At 41.9% G+C, this 16,880-nt stretch overlaps 1 protein-coding gene across 3 annotated transcripts in view; it reads left to right on the top strand.

Annotated features, from left to right (window-relative positions):
* The window catches only part of OTUD7A (OTU deubiquitinase 7A), a 246,605-nt gene that overhangs the window by 94,943 nt on the left and 134,782 nt on the right, over positions 1-16,880 (top strand). For all 3 annotated transcript variants that reach the window (XR_006284337.1, XM_043524039.1, XM_037911551.2), the window contains one exon: positions 13,785-13,921. The gene's annotated coding sequence lies outside the window, so the exon portion shown is untranslated. The remainder of the gene's footprint in view (positions 1-13,784; positions 13,922-16,880) is intronic.

Consider the following 16,880-nt stretch of genomic DNA (forward strand, 5'->3'; position numbering starts at 1 on the left):
AAGCACTTTAGAGGAAGTCAGTATCCTTGTCCCCATTTTACAGATGAGGAAACTGGGAAACACGGGGGGGACGTGTCTTGTCCAAGGTCACCCAGCAGGCCAGTGACAGAATCGGGAATGGAACCTGGGTTTCTGGAATCTCGATCCAGTGCCCTATCCACTGGACCTCACTGTCTAGTAATGGAGGTAGATTCTGTGACAAAAATAATGGCTAGATACTGTAATCTGCATGTCATGCCAGGGATACAATATTTTCACCTTACCCATCAATAGTGTCATACCACTGTTTTCATGAATGGGGGCACCCAGCTTTTACAAATTGCATTGGTACATTCCTGTTGAAAGTGATTTTGTTCTGAAAAGAGGCTGTGAAAATGTCAGTGTGGGGTTTCAGGTTCGGGTCTCTGTTATTATTATTTGTATTGTCATAGTGCCCAAGAGCCTTAGTCATCGACCAGGACCCCATTGTACTAGGCACTCTACAAACAAAGAACAAAAAAACAGTCCTTGCCCCAAGGAACTGACAAACTCAGTATAAGACAAGAGTCAACAGATGGGTACAGACAGATGGAGTACAACTAAAGTATTATCATCATGGTAGGCATTGGTCCCAGCATTCCAGAAGCCTGATCGTTGTCAAGTCTTTTTTAGCCATCGTGGCAGAAGAGGGTTTTGAGGAGGGACTTGAAGGTGGATAATGAGATAGCTTTTTGGGTGTTTACCTCCCAGGTGTGAGGGGCAATATAGAAGAAAGCCCAAAGGTGTTTTGTGTGACAAGATTAACTAGTGGACAGTGGAGGTTGGCATCATTGGCCAGTCGGAGGCAAGTGCTGATAGCTTGATAGCAATTGATAGGTAGGGTGGGGATTAATTATAAAGGGTCTTCTAAAAGTGAATACAATGCAGCTTATGTTTGAAGCAATAGAGCTGTGGGGGAGAGACAGTGGTTATATTTGTGCAGTTTAAAAGTAAGGACATACTGCATTCACAATTGCACCTTAACTACATCTATAATCTCCTCAGTGCCCAAGTCTCAAGTGATAATATATGAACAGAAAAGAACACATTGACCAATATGTTGAAAAGCAACTAGTGTGGGGTTTTTTATAAGCTTGAGACTTCTCAAAGGGGCCTGATTTTCAGAAAATGTTAACTCTCTGAAAATCATGCCATTTTCACAATTCCTTTTCAGAGTAGCACCATGTTTTAAGGGCTGTCTCTTTTACAGGAACCAGTTGCTCCACCAGGCAGAGACTCCTGGCTTTGTCTGCCTTTTCCATGTTAAAAAAGCATAGTAAGGTGTTCTTCTTCTAACTCAATTCACTCCCTGAGCCAGACTCTCAGCTCCCTCTGATAGGCGGTTTACTGAACTGCTGCCATCTTAATCCCCAGTCTTCTGCCTGCATCTGGGGAAGCAGAAATTACTCCAGAGCTCTCTCAGAGGGCTGTGCATGAGGCAGTGCCCCCTGCTTCCAGCTCATTGGCAACCTGGTAGTGAAAGGGATTCATTGGAGGCATGGGGTTTCCCCTCACTTAGTAGGTTTTCCCCATCACTTGTTATGGCAGTAGCAGTTTGCAGCAGAGCCCAGGAATAACATCAAAGGGCTCTAACCCTCAGAACCTCATGTTGGCACCCCTCGGACTGAATCATGCTTTGAAGACGAAAAGCACTATACAAGCGCTATGTGTTTTCTATTATGAGTAATGATAGCTTATGCAATGTAACCCTGTGTGTGTGTATGTGAGAGAGAGAGAGCATGTTTTAGCAGAGATCTGTCACTTAAATGACTTGGAGTATAGAGAAAATATGCAGCCAAAATTTCAGAATTGCTCTCTGATGTTGTTTGCACACTCAGTTGCCTGGGCCCTTAAAGCCCTTTAACAGTCCACGATCTTGGGGCCCAACAATCCAGTTTGCCCAAATGAACGTGGGTTTACACGTGTATGCTAAGTACTCAACCATTTTTTACTCTTTTAATATGACTAAGCAGAATCAGTCAAGTTTGCTGTTGTCTGAGAACTTGGCCCGCACTTTGTATAAAGGCTCGTTAGGAAGGGACTTCATTTAAAAAAAAAAAAAAAGTTCATATCCAGGAAATAAATGTGGAGGTTTTCTTACCTCCTTTTAATAAAATCTCCTGTATTTACATCATAAATCTATAAAATAGTAATATTCTATCTAAGAGTTAGGTATTGAGTATTTTAACATATACCCAGGTCCATCTGTGTATTCTATGCAAATGCTTGATTACTAATAGATATACTTTAATTCAGATCTATCATGGGAGAAAGAAAAGGGGGGGCATTAAAGCTATTGACTGTGTGGTAATATAATAGCCACATTCCTTTCTTCTACTAGCATCACGTTCCTCTGATCAGTAGTCAGTCCAGTGCTGATAGTCCCAACAGAATACTGTAAATAGGGAAAAGCCTCAATTCTGTACTTCCACCCTCTCCCTCAACATCACCCACAGTTAGTCTCTAAGGTGCCACAAGTACTCCTTTTCTTTTTGCAGATACAGACTAACACGGCTGTTATTCTGACACCCACAGATAGTCTGTCTTTTTTACTGGTCACATTCAATATAGTGAGAGGAGCCATAAAGAAATTAGTCCTTCCTGTCTGTCACCAAATAGAAAGTACTGCTTCTGCGATTGCTGGTTCAGCAAACTGAACAAGATGAATCAGCGAAAGCAGAACAGGAGTGTTTCTAGAAGGTTTGTAAGTAAGAGCAAGGTTGATGAAATATTGCTTGAGTTAGTTGACTCTTTGGTACGTTAGCTTACTCAGCAGGAAGGTGGGCCTGGTATGAAAAGCAAAAGAGAACCACAGTGGGTCTTTGTTAACACATTGCTGAGCGAGATGGGGAGATGAGTTCCCAGAAATGATCCCCCTGCTTCCTGCACTTTAGTCCATCCATTCACTCCACCTCCATTGTAGACAGCACTCCAGTTATCTTATTGTAGCTAATGTAGAAAGACATTCCATGCAGACCCTTTTTGCCTAATATTTGACATCTCGTAGTTGGGAGAGGGATGGCTTCTGTCCCCTCCTCCTTTTTTCTGAGGGATTCTCTCTCTCTTTCACTGGTTGAATTAGGAAGTGTGTTTACCAAGAAATGCAATAGATGGCTGGACATCACATGCTCACCAAAAGCTTTGGTGGCACAGTAAGTTTGCCATTGATGGACATGAATTGAATCTGGGTTGTGCTCAATCTGAATCTTTTTGGATTTGCTATGATGATGTCTCCTATCCACTGTTGTTCTACTCCCTAGCTCAAGTCACCATTGGGTCACAAGATTTCTGCTGTCTTACCGAAGTATTTATACCACATGGATTACTATGGTATCAGAATCCTGGGGGCCCTACATCACCCCCTCATCCCCTTTTATTTTCATGAGTGAGGGGAGGAATTTTTAGATGGGATTCTCTCCCTCCTTAGCCAGTGAGCAGCGCTGCCAGTCAGAATGAATGCAATGAGTTTGTGCTCTGGCTCCTTTAAAATGTATAACTAAATGGGAGTCTGCAGTGAAAAGGTCATATACATCTCCCAAAAAGTTTAACAGCTATTTCCAAAGAGCCTCCGTATTTATGGAGCTTCCATTATGCCCGTAGCTGAGCAGTCTCCTTTTATCTAGATTGGGCCCTTAAAATGGAAAATATTTCAGCCTATTAGACTCTGCTTTGTATACATGGTAGGAGGGAGAAAAAACTCAGCTTTTGGTCTTGCTCACATGTGTACAGTATCTCGCTTCGTACTGTAGTGATAATCCACACAGACAAGGAAAGCTCTCAACATCCTTAAAGAACAAAAACAGTTGAAGACCAGTGAGTTTAAACTATGCTTTTCTTTTCAGAGAACTTTGCCATCTCGGGTTTTTTATGTATTTACTGAAACATCAAGTGACCCTTTCTTTCTTCTACCCCTGACTTTTGGGAGTAGCTATTTGAAAGATTGGTAGCTAGCAGGAAAAAAAATCACATTCTCCTTCCCACATTTGCCTGTATTTTATGGTTGATTTTCCTTCTCAATTTGCATGCTTTTTTAGGCTCTTTTATTTTCAAACAAAAAATACTGCCATTCTTCAAACCCAGATGCTTTTGATATGAAAAGAGGAGAAATACAGCATACTCGCTGCTGCAGCGGATCCTCTCCCCAGCTACGGTTTAAAAAAATAACAGCTCTTTCACTTTATTATTATTATTATGTCCTGCAGCTCGCATGAAGCCCTGTAAAGCCTTTCTCAGTTCCTTAGGATAATGTTGCCATCAGCATTACTGAATATGGCACAAAGAGAGAGCTGTATCCCTCCATATTCTTTCCTTTTTAAAATAATCAGTAGTCTGAGAGAGGCTGTTTGTGGTTTGGAAACTATTGTCCTCCTTGCAGTTCTGTCCACTTTATTTTCTTTCCATAGGTGCCCATATTGCAGCAAGTGCCATTAGCTTTCTCTTTAGCGTTTGCCTGTAGACGTTACTCCTCCATGTGATGGTGGTGGTTTTATTTCTCTCCTCCTCCCCTGCTAGCCCAAGCTTATTTTTTGATCAATGGCAATTCCATTTCTGACTGTCAGAATTCCCTGTTTCACACACGGATATTAACTCCATCCATGCCTCCCTTTTTATAGCACATAACAATAGATGATGACAAAAGTGGCAATTAGAGCTAATGGTCTATTTCTCAGCGGTACCAAGCATCCACAACTCCCATTGAAGCGAGTTGGGAATGTTTAGCGCCTCTGAAAAATCAGCATCAAATTTCACATTTAGCTTAGTCACTGCACCATTTCTTCATTATAAATAATGCATCTGCATGTTTCCCCACAGTCTCACCAACCAGCCCACTATGCTGTCCTTAAACCAGAGCTTCCTGTTAATTAGCCCATCTTATTTTTATATTTTTCCCAGTAAATTAAAAGTTATAAAAGCAAATGTGTTCTCAAATGTTGTGACTACCTAGGTGGCTATAGCTCATTTGTACTGAGTGAAGATATAAGGGATGTTGCTGAATTGATCTGACAGACTAAAGAAATATGAGAGGCTTTTTTGCTTCTTGTGGCATATTGTATTCCTTTTGTAGTTTCATAAACAGCCGTGGATATTTTTAGAAATGAAAGCCATTTCATAGAAAAGTTAGGTTAACTGTATTACTTGTTAATGGTATGTAAACAGAACTCTGAAAAGGAGTTGCAATGTGAAGAAGCAAGACACGAAAAGGAAAAAAATTACAGATAACTAGGTAACTAACTTATTTACTTTTCTTGAAAAACCCTCTTCACCTATCACTTTATTTCTAGGCACACATTTATAAATTATTTAATAGGACAGAATGAAAGTGGCTGCCATCAGACAAAACCTTGAACCCCCAAAGACACTACAAACGTTTGAGCTTTTTTGATCTTTATGCTCAAGTTAATTGTACCTGCTTCTGTGCACAGACTCACATGCCTCAGTCCTGCCCATAAGAGACTACCCCTGTAGGTAAAAGATTAAATTTCTTGTCCTCTCCGATCAAATTGACAATAAAATTCTTCAGTGATATAATGGTTTTTGTGCTGTGGGCATCCGTTTACTGGAACGGGACTGAGACTGCTAACTTATCTTCATAGGCTACTGAACACCACTCAGACAGCTTTCAGTCACTATCAACCTGGATCAAATTCAAACCACTGGCTGACTCCTCCTGAAGGTCGAAACAACAGACTGGACTTCTACATAGAGTGCTTCCGCCGACGTGCACGGGCTGAATTTGTGGAAAAGCAGCATCACTTGCCCCATAACCTCAGCCTTGCAGAACACAATGCCATCCACAGCCTCAGAAACAACTCTGACATCATAATCAAAAAGGCTGACAAAGGAGGTGCTGTCGTCATCATGAATAGGTGAGAATATGAATGAGAGGCTGCTAGGCAGCTCTCTAACACCACATTCAACAGGCCATTACCCTCTGATCCCACTGAGAGTTACCAAAAGAAACTACACCGTCTGCTCAAAAAACTCCCTGAAAAAGCACAGGAACAAATCTGCACAAACACACCCTTAGAATACCCCTGGTCGGGGTTCTATCTTCTATCCAAGATCCATAAACCTGGAAATCCTGGACGCCCCATCATCTCAGGCATTGACACCATGACAGCAGGATTGTCTTGCTGTGTAGACTCTCTCCTCAGGCCCTACACTACCAGCACTCCCAGCTATCTTTGAGACACCACTAACTTCCTGAGGAAACTACAATCCATTGATGATCTTCCAGAAAACACCCTCCTGGCCACTATGGATGTAGAAGCCCTCTACACCAACATTCCACACAAAGATGGACTACAAGCCATCAGGAACAGTATCCCTGATAATGTCACAGCAAACCTGGTGGCTGAACTTTGTGACTTTGTCCTCACCCACAACTATTTCACGTTTGGGGACAATGTATACCTTCAAGTCAGCGGCACTGCTATGGGTACCCACATGGCCCCACAGTATGCCAACATTTTTATGGCTGACTTAGAACAACGCTTCCTCAGCTCTTGTCCCCTAACACCCCTACTCTACTTGTGCTACATTGATGACATCTTCATCATCTGGACCCATGGAAAAGAAGCCCTTGAAGAATTCCACCATGATTTCAACAATTTCCATTCCACCATCAACCTCAGCCTGGACCAGTCCACACAAGAGATCCACTTCCTGGACACTACAGTGCTAATAAGCAATGGTCATATAAACACCACCCTATACCGGAAACCTACTGACCGCTATACTTACCAACGTGCCTCCAGCTTTCATCCAGACCACATCACACGATCCATTGTCTACAGCCAAGCTCTAAGATACAACTGCATTTGCTCCAATCCCTCAGACAGAAACAAACACCTACAAGATCTCTATCAAGCATTCTTAAAACTACAATACCCACCAGCTGAACTGAAGGAACAGATTGACAGAGCTAGAAGAGTACCCAGAAGTCACCTACTACAGGACAGGCCCAACAAAGAAAGTAACAGAATGCCACTAGCCATCACCTTCAGCCGCCAACTAAAACCTCTCCAGCGCATCATCAAGGATCTACAACCTATCCTGAAGGACAATCCGTCACTCTCACAGATCTTGGGAGACAGGCTTACAGACAGCCCCCCAACCTGAAGCAAATACTCACTAGCAACCACACACCACACAACAAAAACACTAACCCAGGAACCTATCCTTGCAACAAAGCCCGTTGCCAACTCTGTCAATATATCTATTCAAGGGACACCATCATAGGACCTAATCACCTTAGCCACGCCATCAGGGGCTCGTTCGTCTGCACATCTACCAATGTGATATATGCCATCATGTGCCAGCAATGCCCCTTTGCCTTGTACACTGCCCAAACTGGACAGTCTCTATGCAAAAGAATAAATGGACACAAATCAGACGTCAAGAATGATAACATTCAAAAACCAGGTGGAGAACATTTCAACCTCCCTGGACACTCAATTACAGACCTAAAAGTCACAATTCTTCAACAAAAAAACTTCAGAAACAGACTCCAATGAGAAATTGCAGAACTGGAATTAGTTTGCAAACTGGACACCATTAAATTAGGCTTGAATAAAGACTGGGAGTGGATGAGTCATTACACAAACTAAAAATTGTTTCCCCTACTGTTACTCACACCTTCATGTCAACTGTTTGAAATGGGCCATCCTGATTATCACTACAAAAGTTTTTTTTCTCCTGCTGATAATAGCCCACCTTAATTGATTAGTCTTATTAGAGTTGGTATGGCAACCCCCATTTTTTCATGTTCTGTGTGTGTGTATTATACAGTAGGAAGATAGATAGATAGATACACACACAGAGTAGGAAGATATATAATACAGTGTATATATATATATATATATATATATATATATATATATATATAAAATACAGTAGAAAGATAGATATATATATCTATCTATCATGATATCATATCAGATGCATATATATATATATATCTTCCTACTGTATTTTCCACTGCATGCATCTGATGAAGTGGGTTTTAGCCCATGAAAGCTTATGCTCAAATAAATTTGTTAGTCTCTAAGGTGCCACAAGTACTCCTTGTTCTTTTTTTCTAGCTTTGCTGCCTGACATAGCATAGCATAACAGCACAGGCAAGGACACACTGATTCAAAGCGGCACCATGGATCCTCCACATGCCTAAGACAACGTATGGTGTACCTCATTCAGTACACTAACTGCCACAATAGCAACTAGGTGGGTGAAACCAGACAATCAGTACACTCTCGATTGAACTCACCCAGGAAAATGACAAAAGATGAAAAACATCACATCACCTGTGGGTGAACACTTTCGCAAAGCAAACACTTTATACCTGACCTATCGGTCCTCATCCTCAAAGGAAATCTGCACAACATATTCAAAAGACAAGCCTGGGAGCTTAAACTCATAATTTCTCTAGACACTAAAAATCATGGACTGAATAAAGACACTGGATTTATGGCTTATTATAACACTCTGTAACCCACTAACAACCCCCGCAGCTTCTTTCGCTCCCTTTTCACTTCCCCCATCCCTATGACTGGAGGAGTGTTTGCAGGCCACTTCATCTTGAATGTTCCCTTGAAATGGGACCACTTATGCTAAACAGTCTGTTCCGTCTTATATTTAGCAGTGACGGTCTAAGATAGTTTCCCAGACCTGAAGAAGAGCTCTCCGGAGCTCAAAAGCTTGTCTCTCTCACCAACAGAAGTTGGTCCAATAAAAGATATTACCTCACTCGCTCTGTGTCTCTCATATCTTGGGACCAACATGGCTACAACAATACTGCATATAGTATAGCAGTGGCTTTTGCCACAGGAGTATTCCAGTCCCTCCCTGCACCAGGGCTAATTTCTCAACATCATATATTAACTGAAGGCAGGGCTACATTTAGGCAATATGAGTCTGTCTACACTAGAAACAATTTGCTGGTTAGCTATGTTATACCAGAAAAAGCCCCTAATATAGATGCAGTTATATCCGCAAAAGATTGCTTTTGCTGTGCTGGCAAAAACACCTTTTGCTCAGACAACTTTGTCTACATTAGGGGATTTTGGCAGGATAAAAATGTTGTAAAACATCACACCCCCTGAGTCACATTACTAAACCGGGGAAAGTGTTTAGCATAGACCTGGGCTGAGGTCCTAGGCTGTGTGGTCCCCATTTGGTGTGGAGGTGGCTCCAGCTTTTCCCTTAGAAGTGCACTAGGGACTCTGTACTTCTCAATCCTCTCCACTCAGTTTCCCCAGTATTTACCTCAGGGGTTATCCACTATGACAGGTGGACTAGGCTCACTGCACTCTTTCTTGCCTGCCACACAGATTTCCCTGCTTGTCTGGTGTTTGCAGGGGCCTCCAGGACAATGGGTTGTGGAATTAACGTCATATTGAACTGTATGGGGTAGTTCACTCTTCGGAGAGCTATTGTTTCAGGCTGCCTGCAGACTCAGGCAGACATCACAGCATTGTTTACACTTGGTCATAGAATCATAGAAGTGTAGGACTGGAAGGGACCTCGAGAGGTGATCTACTCCAGTCCCCTGCGCTCAAGGCAGGACTGTGTAATAATTAGACCATTCCTGAAAAGGTGTTTGTCTAACGTGTTAGTCCAAGTGTATACATCTTTGATAAACAAAACATCTCCTCCCTTTTTTCCCCTGCCTGTCCTTCCCCTGCCTGTCCCTGAAGGGAGTCTGATCCCAGCCTGCAGCTAGGGCTGGATTAAGGCGTAAGCATTATAGACTCATGCCTTCTATACCAATATTCCAGCCATGTGTATTATCCCACCAAGTCTCTATGATGCCAATTATGTCATAGTTATGTTTATTCACTATTCAGTATGTCTAGTTCTTTCTGTTTAATCCCCTACTTCTTGCATTAGTATACAGACATCTAATATGCTCATTTGATTTCTTCTCTGTGTTCCCTCTTGTCTCCCCTTTGCCCTGCTATGATGGCGCATGTGCCCCCTAGACTCCAACCCTTCTCCCAGGTCTCCATGTTTTTGACTTGGCTTTTGTCTCCCGTCTCCATCGAACCTAGTTTTAAGCACTCCTCGCTAGTATCCAGGTACTCTTCCCCTTCCTTGATAGGTGGACCCCATCTGTGCTCAGTAATCCTTCTTCCCAGAACAGCATCCTGTCATGTTTGTCAAGTTTTCCTTCATAACCATGACAGCTAGAAATTTACTTTTTTTTAATGGAAGCTAAGATTCTAATATAAACACTTCACTCCCGGGGCTCTAGGCATGAGTCTATAATGCTTATGCCTTAATACAGCCCTGGCTGCAGGCTGGGATCAGACTCCCTTCAGAACACTGAAATGGGCTAGCATAGTCATGCTATACTAATGGCTTAAATTTCCTTTCTTTCTCATCATAAAATATGACACATGATCTTCATTGCTCTTCTCTAGCCTGCCACCCCAGTGAGCTGTGAAAGACAGAGAAGAGGATTCAAATGCTGATCCCCTGTATGGCAATGTCTCACTGCTCAATCACTAGCATGGCTATCAAGTTGTTTAATGACCTGTAATAGTGCATTTGGCTGGATTTTCTGTATAATTCATAAATGGGGATACTGTCCTTCTGGGTTTGTCTGACACATGGATTTTGTTGTTCCTAATGAGATCTTCACAGGCTGTCAATTATTTATGTAGTTTAAGTGAAATACACAGAATGGGATTGCTATACTTCAATTATGCACCTTCAAAATGTTAGGAAAGGAATCATCCCTGATTCCATGTCTCATACCCATATTTTCTCTTTTGTGTCTGTTCTAAAAAGGCTGTAAGTGACACTGCAGGGGGTTTAGAAGTGAAAAAAGAATTAATCCCAGTGCTCTTTTTAATTCCCTTGCAAACGGAATACAGTAACCAAATAGCATCAGCTTTCACAGAAACAGGAGACAAAGGGGGAAAAGAGATTTCCAACTTTATTTTGGTGTATTGTGTGAACTCTTTTCTACTGTAATTCACAGGTAAATGCAGGCATGTTATCATTTAGCTATTGTATGCAGTAGAGAGCTTACTGCAAGGCATGCATGGGGTTGAATGCAAGCAGCATTGTGCAAGCATTTATCCAAAGCTGAAACGAAACTATCCTTTACTCTTGCAATATAAAGTTTAAGGACATTTAAGATTGTTCTTCGAATCTTTCTGTACCTTGACAGCTCTATTTTGCTGGTTTTGTTTTTTGTTTTTGTACTTGCTATAAATGTACACGTTGTTCTTCTCCTCCTTATCCAGTCATACAGGCTGCGTGATGGGTGCATTGGCTGCATAACTCTTTGTAACGGAAGCCTTCAAAAGACTGGCCTCAGAGCTTCCATCCATTAATGCTAATGTGATGATTCTCTGTAGCCCTTTACCATGTGTAGTTATCTATACCAATGCAAAGCATGACCCAGTCAAAGCGGTAGCATTTTAAACCTGCTCTGCCTTCACTTTGTACTGATATAAAGGACTACACAAGGGACATGTCTATCCTGCCCCGAAGATTGGACTATGGGCTGTGAATAGCAATGCACACTAAAGAGCTGCACTGTAACTTCCCTGGGTGGATGCTGAAGATGCAAACTCAAAGGTTTTGATTTTGCACTGACATAGTCATCTTCAAACAGGACTTTATTAAAGGTGAACTCTGAACATTTCAGTTCATGCCTGCAGCATCCACATGGGGATGCACAGCACTTTTAAGCGCATTGCTATTCGCACCCCCTAGTCTGAGCTGTGGGACCAGGTGAACATGCCCCTTGGTGCATGGCAGCAGGGAATCAAGCCCTGTGTTTCATAGAGTAACTGACATGTATGTGTCAAGAACTGTATGTGCAAAAGGTTCCACTTTAAGGGAACACACTACAAGTCTTCACATGGACTATGCACTTGACACTGACTTGAATGCTTAATACTGTCTCTGATCTTTATGTACAAGAAGATAATGTATGCTTGGAGAACTGTATCAGTAAGACTACTCATACAGAGCTCATAATGCTAACACTTTTGATGCCAGTAAGCTGCTGTCCACATCCTTATTGGTTGAATCCACTGCCCACTCTCTCCAAAACTGAAATCAGTGGCACAAGCCAAGTGTAGAAAAGTGGATTTTAACTCTCACAGGGAGGAAAAACCGGTGCAGTTAATTACTAAATGCTTTCTCGGGGTCTTTGCCCATTCAAGTTTTGCATTGTGATTATGCATTTAACAGTGTGATTAGATTTAGATTGTAAGGGCTAGGGTGGGACAGAGACCAAGTCAGCCTTTGTCTTACACAGGATCCAGCACATTGTTATTACTAAACAGATAAATACTAAGTAAATTCTTTGCTCCACCAATATTCTATGATTGTCATAGAGATTTAAGAAACACACTCAAAAATAGTGAGAGTTCCCATGCACTGTCTATAAAGGGATTTGTAAACCAGAAGTGGAATAGAAAGACAAGCACAGCTGGTAGTGGAGGAAAGCCTGCTTGTGCCTTGCACTGTGGAATTTATATATGAAGTAGTCATCTTTTAAAATGAGCCCACCAGAATGCTCCTCTGTACCTGGGGAATTTGGGCTACCTGCTGGATAAGTGCCAGCTGGCTTTTTCCTGTGTACTTAAATCTTTTTTAAGACCGCAAAAATTTCACTGTTGATGTGATTTGGTAATTCAAGCTACTTTATTTTATTTTGCCTCTACCGAGCTTGTTTTCCTCAACCCCATTATTCACACTGCTTTAGATTGTGACTCCTCTTTGCTCTCCCCTTCTACTCATCAATCAGGAATATTGCAAGGTAAGGAACATTTGTAGAAGAAAGAAGCAAGCCTTGCTTTTTTCACTTTAAGACTGACCAGATGGCATTAATCACACCAGCACCACAGGGGAATGTTGTTTTATCACACAAGGTGAAGCCCTGAAAAATACCCAAACCCAATTTAAGATTCTTGGCTCACGAAAGGCATCAGAATACAACTGTGTCCACTCTTCATGGCACCCACGGCTTCTTTCAGAGCAGAGAACCCACCAAACTCCCTTGAAAAATACAGGAGCGTGCCCAATCTTCAGAAAGCCAACATTTCACAAAGCAAACCTCTCTGGTTCTCACCCTACCTCCAACCACCCATTCCTGGCAAAACTGTCACAGTACCAACAGCCAGCCGCCAACAGTGGAATATGTACCAACACTCTGGATGCTTTGCTGTTGGGCAGAAGCTGTATCTCAGTGCTCATACTACTGACCATCCTACGTGCTGCTGCTAGAGCAAATGCTCAGCACGACAATGGTTCCTAACATTCCTCTCCAACAGAACCCAGTGACTGGTCCTGGGTAACTTCTCCTCACCCTCAAAAACCCTCCCCTACGGCTGCTCTTCTCATCATTCCACTTCCCTGAAATTTTATGACGTGTCCCTCTGCCCTCCCGCTTGATCCTAGGTGAAAATTTGACCACAAAAAATTAATTCATGTTGTTTTTACCTTGCCTTAAGGCTTTCACTGATTTTTTTTTTGCATGCCTGCCTAAGTGAACATTGCACCCATTTTGTGCATTCATAACTCCCACTTGTGTGCACAGATTGGGCAGAGGGATACCCAGCTAATCTGCTTTTTCCATGCAAATAGCTGTGTGCAGTAACATAGTCAATATCAATGTCAGTGCTATATGGTGGGCACCTAATATCAGAGGGTAGGGCTGACTTTTTAAAATGCATTTATAATTGGTATCATTCAAACTGTGCATAGGAAGGAAGATGATTAATATACAGTCTCTTCTTTTTCAGATTTCTCAGGGGACATATTTTCACTTATTCACACCTTCTACTGTGGCAAAAATGGACTATTTTCCTCACCGAAAACCAGCAGTATAATGCCCATCTGATACATGCCTCAAGGAACTCTTATTTAAAATCCGTTGAAAGTAAGTCAATTAACAACTTGCTTAAAGATAGCTTTAGTTGGCTGTATGACTATTTGTGGCTCAAGAATAAGCATAAACTAAGCATGAACTAATATTAGCAGTCTGGCTTTAGGCTATTGGGGTTAATAAAAATGAGCAATAAAGCAGACATTGAAGTTGTGCTGTTCCCTGACTATTTGGTGCCAGTTCTTGTCACAAATGTTTTATGTACCATGACTATCCATCATGTTAAAAGTTCACTGCAACGAACTGTAAATCAGCAGCTCAATTGTTGTGAGTGTACAATGTGAACTAGAAGATTATCTGCATTGTAAATGAAGATTTGGATTCCTGTTGCTGTGACAGTTAATTTTAGAATTGACGATGTAGAAGTGGGGACTATAGACCATTTGCTGTTTCCTGTATTGTGAACAGAGCCACTCTACTTCTGCTTTTATTGTGGTGGTAACTGAAACATCCTGCAGTTCCATGTGACTTTAGATCTAAGTGGAAGGCTTGACATTTATATCTGCACACCTAAATTGGTCAGGACTGTGAAAAAAACCACATACCTGACTAATGTAGCGATGCCGACATACCCTCCAGTGCAGACACAGCTATGTCAATAGAAAAGTGCTTCCATCAACATAGCTAACATCATTCAAGGAGGTGGTGTTCCTATATTAACAGAAAAAAACCCTCTGTCAGTGTAGGCTGTTTACACAACGGTGCTAGGTCGACATAACTGTGAGAGTTAGCCTCCGTAGTGTAGACTTAATCTCTTTTTAAAAAATGCAGCTACGCTTTAAAAATCCAGTAATGGTAGATCTACAAAGGCCATACTGAGGCCATAATTCAGAACTCAGGTGCACATGTACAGTTAACTGGTTATCTGGCAACACGTGCACATGAGAGATGCCTAGCAATGGGCATATACAAGGTCAGAGTTCTGTCCAGAATCCCTTCTTCATCCAAAAAGGAGAGAAGAATAGAAAAAGAATGTATTTTAATGTTCTCAGGCAGTTTGTTTCTTGTAGGATCCAGCAAATTTCTAAACGACTGAGCAGTGCAGGGAGGGGATCAGGAAGAAAAAAAATGTTACATTATTTTGCTTCTATTCTTTTCCATAGAAATCTCTTCCAACCACTCGTTAACCCACTTAAAGAATATTTTTAATTGGTTCCAGCATTTGGTTTAGTGTGTGGATGGCTTGTCTGGGGGGATTTCTTATGGTTTCTTGGCAATAAGATTTGCATTACTTATTCTGCTTCTACTTTCCACCAGGGTTTGAGTACATTTTCCTTAATGCCAGTCAGGTCCTTTACCAAAGCCTACTGAAACCAGTTGAAAGACTCTTGTTGACTTTGCTTTGGATCAGGCCCTTAATGTGCTGTCTTTTCTCACAAGCAGGGTAAGGTATTTCAGATCAGACCTGAAAATATTGACTGAAGATCATATAGGATTCCATGCCCTTCATTTTGTTTAGTTCCCCTCTGGCACTGTTTTTACCTATCCCTTTCATTTGTCTGTTTTCATTTGCTGTGTTTGTCTGATGTAGATGATGAGCATCCCTGAGTAGGGACCATTTTGTTATGAAATCTGTGTAAAGCTCAATGTGACGTTTTGGTGCTATATAAATATAGTATAAATAATATTCATATTGCGTTCATATTCTTAGTCTCTGTTTCAGGTTCATTTGAAGATGCTTCAAGCTCTGTAGATATTTTAGAAAATCTTGAGAAAATTCAGGTGTTCTTCATTTGTCTCAGTGCCTTAAGCTCTCCCCTCAAGGTTTCTAAAGGTATTCTTCAAGAAGTAAGTGGAAGGTTTAGGTGAGACAGTATCTCTCATTCTCTAACTCTTAAATTCATCTTGATCTCCTCAGTCCTCCTATTCTGTGGGTTTTTTGCACCTGAGTCACTAACCTGAAATGTGAAATATTCTCAAGCAAGTTTCCTGACCAAAGAATATTCAGTGGAGGCCTTTTATCTCTCTTGGTAGCTTTTAACCTTAAATAACTCAAACAAGTTAGAAAATAATAGGTGATCTAAACCAACAGTGTGTCAGAAACCTGAACTATTTTAATAAATAATCCCAATCGATCTCTTAAAACAGATGATGATACTTTCTCTAAGGCTGAAGTTAAAATAATTGGACTGAATTCTTTGTTCTGTTCTTTGCTCTCTTTTTTTAGATAACAGGAAACTAGCCAAGATAGTGCCATTATCAGAGGTTTTTATGTATATTGGCTGAGGCTTCAGCATCTCTCTCTCTCTCTCTTCTCCCCCCCCCCCCCACCCTTTGGTTCAGGATATCTGATGCTGTACCAGTTGAAAGAGCTTCTAAGTAATTAGTAACAGTCTTTGGTTGGAGGTATTTTTTTAACTTACTAAATTGTTATTTTTCCTCCTGTAGCTCTGAGGGAAATCTGTTATTTTTGTACAGAAAGATCAGGGATAGCTTTAGAGCGGCTTCATGGGTTAAATTGCACCCATAGAAATGAGGCCCAGATTAACCAATGTGCACTTCCACATGGCCCCCATCTCAGGTTCGGCCTGGCCGCCCCTCTGTCCTGACAGAAGCGCAGCTGACAAATTTTAGTGAGCGGCATTGTGACCTGGTGCTTAGGTTACAGCACCATTCGGGTTTGGTTGGATCACCCCTGCGTCATGACAGAGGGGCAGCTGGGCCAAATTTGAGTGAGTGCTGTTGCAACTTGGTGTCACAGTGCCCCTCAGGTTTGGCACCTGCCATTAATAGTAGGGGAGCAACTCACCTGCCCCAGCTGGGCACTGATCCCACAGTCACTGCCATTGCTGGCATCATCATGCCAGCCTGAGGAGATCCACAAAGCCGAGAGCCCTGAGGTAGGAGCGGGGTTTGGATTCAGGGATACCACTCCTACTGGAGCTCAGGGAGAAGAGGGACCAGGAGTGGCACCCTGGCTGACTGCAGGGCAGAGCCCCTTATCTGACTACCC

Source organism: Chelonia mydas, chromosome 10 (genome assembly GCF_015237465.2).
Source record: "Chelonia mydas isolate rCheMyd1 chromosome 10, rCheMyd1.pri.v2, whole genome shotgun sequence".
In the NCBI taxonomy this organism is placed as follows: Eukaryota; Metazoa; Chordata; order Testudines; family Cheloniidae; genus Chelonia; species Chelonia mydas.